Raw genomic sequence first — 6,000 nt, forward strand, 5'->3', positions numbered from 1 at the left:
CCAAAGTGTAGATCCAGCCGTTCCTGATCTTCATTAGGAGAATGTCTGTAATTGGCTTGATCACCCTTCTTTGGGCTAACGTCACCGGTGAGATGTATTGAAACACCTGGATTACACGTTTAAAAAAAATGATTTTTGAATACTCCCTCGTTGCAGCCAGGATCTTTTCTTTACTTTAGAAGTCATGAAATTTGACCAAGTTTTATCTTGTTCTTGTTCCTACTTCCATTTGGTGGTCTCCTTATCTATGTACTCTATCCATCTTCTGTGTTATGTCAGGTGACTCTTGGTGAACATAACAAAAAGGAGATGCATACCCGTAGTGTCATCGCTCTGTCTCTTCTGTCAAAAATGTCATGCAAAGGTTCTCCATCCGCGTTCTGTTCTCTAGATCGTCGCATTTGTCTTCTATGGCACAGAGGGAATCTAGCAAGTCCTTTACCTCTGCTTCCTAAGGGTGGTTCGTGCTCTGAATGCGCCTCAAATCTGCCTCACATGCGCGTATTCTTTTACCAATGGCAGTGGTCAAAGTGGATGGGAGCGGTGCTCCTAACTTTATTTTTATTTTTTTAAGTTTTACTGTTCCTATACTTTTTTTTTTCTAGTAACCATTATGGAATGGTTTAGTTTTAAAATAAGTGTAGGAAGAAGTTTAATCTTGCACTTCAGTGCACTGCACGGAACATTCCCTTAAATAGCAGGTGTGCTTGTTTGAGGTTTTGTATTGTGCGTTGGAGGGGGCGTGGTGATGGGGTTTGTGGGGAGCAGGTCAGGCCAGCAGGGAACATACTTCCACCACTTCTTTTCGTACTCTTGGCTCAGATCTCCGCCTTCTTTTCTGATATGGCTTTGTTGAGGTTCGCTCTAAGAGGTGCCATTTGCTCTTTCAGCAGAGACCTTGTGTCTTCTTTAAAAAGTAGTAATGAAGACTCTAGGTCCTGTGTGAGTGCTGGTGCAGTCCCCATCGAGGTCGTAGGGTTTGCCATTTCACACACTGAGGGGTCCTTAGAGGGTTATGTCCCCTTTCTCACATCCGATCGGTGCGCTTTCAGGAGGGTTTATATATCACTGGTAGTTGGCATGGAACCCCTTATCTTCTCAGTATGTATAGCAGTGCCTGCGGCACTGTGTTTTGTCAAGACGTTTATGACTTTTATAGGTCTCTCAGTGCTTCAGGGTGTCTGCACTGCCTTTATTTTCACCCCAACAGTAATTGTCACTTATTCTTTCTTCACGGCTCATAGTTCGGGCCAACCCTCTGGTGTTACGGGTTCCAATTTCCCTCTTCACTCACTTCACCACGTGGCCGCCATTTTCTGTCTTTATCAGTGGCTGTCCACCTCTCTGGCTCACTATCATTGCGGGTCTCCCCTGGAGCCTCGTCAGCATCGGATTGTTAATGCTACCTGCCAAGGGATTCCCATAGTTTCCTAGCCTCTTTTTCCCCTCCTCTGTAAACTTCCACGTCACCCTTGCGGTGTGTTCTCACTGTGCGGGTTGCCATCTTGCACCCTCCTCCTCAGCCCCTGGAGCAGATTCACTGTCGTGCTTCCAACAGCCACCTGTGGGGGATTGTAGTGAGCATCTCCACTCTCTCCAAACGCTTCACTTTGGCTCTTGCCTCATTGCTCGCTATAATCGAGGGAGGTACTCCGTATGGAGGGAGTCTGTGCAGAGATCGTGGAAAGCCATCTACGGCGCCATGTTGGGTTTTAAGGAGTCACCCTGCAGAATAACTATTGACCCTGTTCTCCTAACTGCTCTGCAGGGCAAATGCAAATTGCCAAAATGGGTGAGCTACATTTTAGGGGATATTGCTGCATTAGGTTCAGAGCATTCTTGTACTCCCATGCCCCTAGCTACAATATTCCAAAACATTTGTCTTTGGATAAAGCTGTGTCCATTAGGACCTACAAGGATCAACATTAATTCTCCAGTATTTTCATTTTAATTAGCTGTTTGTAGTCTCAACAAAGTCTGGAAATAACTTCAACATCCCTAACCATCGTCACTAAACATACTTCGTCCAACCATATATTTCTGTTCCTGTAACGCACTTTCATAATTCTATTAACTTACCTTTAACTTACTGTTGGTGTCAGTGGCGTGATGAAGTAGGACAACCACGAGGCTCCCGCCACTGCCTGCTATCATCCTGACGTTATCATGGTTATAAAGCTGATCGCCAGCCCAGAGGGACAGATCCGTGCAGCAGAAGGTGGGTTACGCCGTGAGCTGCCCTCTGCTTTAAGAGGGACACAAAGCCCGGCAAGAAATCTGTCCCGAGAAGAAAGACGCAAGGAGGGCTGGTGCCACACTAAAATGGCTGCCCAGGGTCACTAACTGGCCGAGGTGAACTAAGCGAGCCTACCGTGGTAGCCAGGGGTGGGAGAGGCTGCATCAGCTGCTTTCTGCTCCAACTTTCAGTGCTAGGCGGATGACACTCAGCTCGCTTTCAGGCTCCCCTCAGCCGCCTCTTTTCCCTGTCTCATCCCAAATGCTCTGTCCATAATCCAGGAGTGGTATGCCGCCAATAATCTCTGCCTTACTGCCAGTAAAACGGAGATTCTCCTCATCGGCTCACCAGCATCTGCCTTTCCTCTCACTCTCTGGCTGCCCACTCTGGGCCCTCTTCCTGCTACTACCTGTGAGGCTAAGAACCTCCGGGTCATCTTGAACTCCACACTCTCCTCCTCTTCTCACATCTCAGATGTCTCTAGGGAGTCAAACTGCCAGCTGCACCTCCTCAGAGGTATTCTTCCTTTCCACTTTTGCCCAGAAGCTCACTGTCTCCAGAGCTCTGGTTCTCTCTAGGCTGGACTACTGCAACAACCTCTTTCTAAATCTACCTGCCTTTGCTCTCCGTCCTCTACAGCTCATCCAGAACAGGACTGCAAGACTTGTCCTTGGCCTCAAGCCCAGGGATCGTATCTCTCCAGAACTGAAATCTCTTCATTGGCTTCCAGTGGCAGCAAGGATCAAGTTCAAGACCCTCTGTATCGTCCACAAGCCTTTCTGGGGTCTGAGACCGCGATACCTCCAACTCTCTCTACCGGAATAACTTCCTTCTCGAGCTCTTCGCTTCTTCACCTCCAGCTCTCTGAGGGTCAGTCGCTTCTCCAAGCAACCAGTTGGGGGCAGATTACTTTCTTCGGCTGGTGCCTCCCTCTGGAACAGTCTCCCTGCCTCTCTGAAACTTGAGCAGAATCATCTCTGGTTCTGGAAGCACCTCAAGACCTTCCTCTTTGCTCCTGCCTTCTCTCTTTCTCTCCCCTGTCTGATACAGGCACTGGTCACCTGGCAACCCTCTGAATTCGGGCCCACGTCCCTGCCTGTCCAGCTTCAAACCTGCACTGCCTCTTGGCACCCTATGCACTTTTGTGGTCTGTATCTGTCACCCTACAGTCCCCTCTGCTGCACGTATTAGCCACTTGTTGTCTGCACTTCCAACAATAGCACTTTCCACCCATTGGCTGCACTACTTGTTGTTTCCTGATTCCTTGTCCAGCACTTGTCCATCCTCCCAAACCACCCCAGCAGTTCTCCCCTCCCTACTCCCCTGCATTTGCGCGATCTGATTGTCACTAGGCCTAGTAAGATCGTTGTTTTTGTCCTCCCTCTGTTTCCCCTCCTTTGCCTTGTCGCGCGCTGAAACTCTTGTGTATAGGCGTGTTATAAATGCCATATCACATATATCATATCATCAGGCTGGGTAGCACCTGAAGGCGCTCATGGAGCCAGCAGAGCTTGGCACAGCTGGTGTAACTGACAGCAGAGCTACAGCACTGGGACCCGGCAAGCTGTAAGCCCTGCATCGGAAAACGCAGCAAGACTGAGTGCCAGAACTCTGTTGGCCATGGACCCCGCACAGGAGAGCGTACATAAGGTGGGGATGAGCCACGCAACCTGGCTGGGGACTGTAGCAGAGGGTGAGCAGCAGCGAGGAGAGGACGCCCAGCATTGTGAGACAGTGCCCTGGGGGGTGCAGGTTCCACTTCCCACTTGTAAGGTCCCGGGATATATTGACGTCGGAGAGTGGGAGCTTCCTGTTTGCAGTGGGGCGAGCACGAGCCCACGCAGCAGAATGCCCTACAAGTGCTGGCAAAGACTTGGGGGCTCTGGAGGGGCCGGCCTGTGCCCGTACAGACAGTTGGACAGCTGTGAAGCCACAGAGAAGCACGAGGGAGCTGCTCGGCCCATGGAGAGGGTGCACATCCACCATCACAGCTCTGAGCCGGCAAGGAGGAGATAAGGCAGGGGGTGGCAGCCCCTGCCACACGGGGTGTCGGGGAAACCATGCGACCTACCTAAAGTAGGTGCACAGGGGCAGGACTGGAATCACCTCGGACCATAGGAGAGTGGGGGGGCCCTGAAGCAGATGACCTAAACTATGGAGGTACATCACCCTGCACAATAAGGGCACAGGGTGGAGGCCTAAACACACATTGGCGGCAAAGCGCTGGGGAGGACCACCCCGAGAGATAAGGAATGCGTTCCAGGGCACTGTATATGGAGGAGCGCAGAGCTGAGGGACTGCCAACCCCATAGTACTCAGTGCGAGGAGCTCAGGTGCGCATACAGCCAACTGTGATGGTGGAGCCCGTAACAACTTGGCCACTCTGAGGAACCAGCTGCAGGCGGACAGGCACATGGGCAGGTGAAAAGGACACTGCCAAACAGACACTTGCAGGCATCCAGAGGGCCTCAGGGGGTGACAGACACCAAAAGTGTCACCAAGACAAGCCTTGATCAGACACTTGACACACACCCCTCTAGAGGGAGGAGTATGGGGACCCTCTGGGGGATTGGCAGCTATCCAGACAGGAGACCAGCATGCTCCAGCCGTCCAGGTGAGTGAGCGGACCATGATGGCAGGAAAAGCAGGCAACCCAAGATGGACAAGTACACACCCCCCCCCCAAGAGTGTTGCCCCCCCCACCCACCAGCAACATGCGCAAACAACTACCTTGGAGGGGAGAATTGCTGAAGTCCTACAGGGGGTACAGAGCTCCAGAACCGTCCTGGAATGAAAGAGAGGGACCATAGGGGAAGAATTTAACCTTATCAGAGCAGACATGCAAATATCGACAGAGAAGCAAAAGGCAACCAAACTGAGGGTCACGGCAACAGAAGTGGAGGTACAGACCCTCAAGAAGCAAGTGGCCACTACTGCAGACGACTAAGGTTCTGGAGGCTTGGGTGGAGGATGCTGAGGGCCGCTAGAGTAGAAAAAACATAAGACTAGTGGGCCTCCCTTAAACCGCAGCAGGAGGCTCCATGGAACTGTTCCTAGAAAAATGGCTGCCAGAACAGTTGGGTGAGAAGGGCCTCTCGCAGTGGTTTGCAGTGCAGCATGCTCATAGGGTCCCAGCGCAAAGGCCAGTGCCCAGGGCTAGACCTAGACCGGTCGTGGCCAGGATATTCAATTACTGAGATCGCAATGTTCTTCTGAAGGCTGCCAGAAGAAGGGGCCAGATCGGATTCTCAAACTCATCAGGAATGGTATTCCCGGACTATATGAGGCAGGTCCAACAACAGCTGCAGAGTTTTGAGGAAGTTAAGAGGGTCCATCAGGGACAACAGAATTAGCTACTTACTGTTGTACCCTGCAATGGCTTAAAATCATCAAAGGGGACCGCCATTGGTTCTGCAATTCCCCAGAGGCAGCATGGGAATGGTTGTAGGCTGAGGGCAGCTGGTCCACAAGCATGCACCCAGGGAGATGCGGCAGGAACCCTGGCAGGCATGTAAGTATGAGGCTGCCGGAGAAAGGAGACAGTCATACCTTGGCCGACCAGGATGAGGAGACAGAGTTATACAGGCAGAGGTGGATCCCTCCAACTATGTGAGGGAGGTGAGCAATTGGAGGTGGACTTGGCCGGGACTCAAAGCAGCTCTGTCCCACAGACGTAGAAGACCACACAGGCTCTGGATCCTCAAGGTTAGCACTGGACTAAAGCCTAGAGGATGACAAACTGCTACAACAGAAATTGGGGTGGT

The sequence above is a fragment of the Ambystoma mexicanum genome, chromosome 7p (genome assembly GCF_040938575.1).
Source record: "Ambystoma mexicanum isolate Mex_15411 chromosome 7p, UKY_AmexF1_1, whole genome shotgun sequence".
Classification (NCBI taxonomy): domain Eukaryota; kingdom Metazoa; phylum Chordata; class Amphibia; order Caudata; family Ambystomatidae; genus Ambystoma; species Ambystoma mexicanum.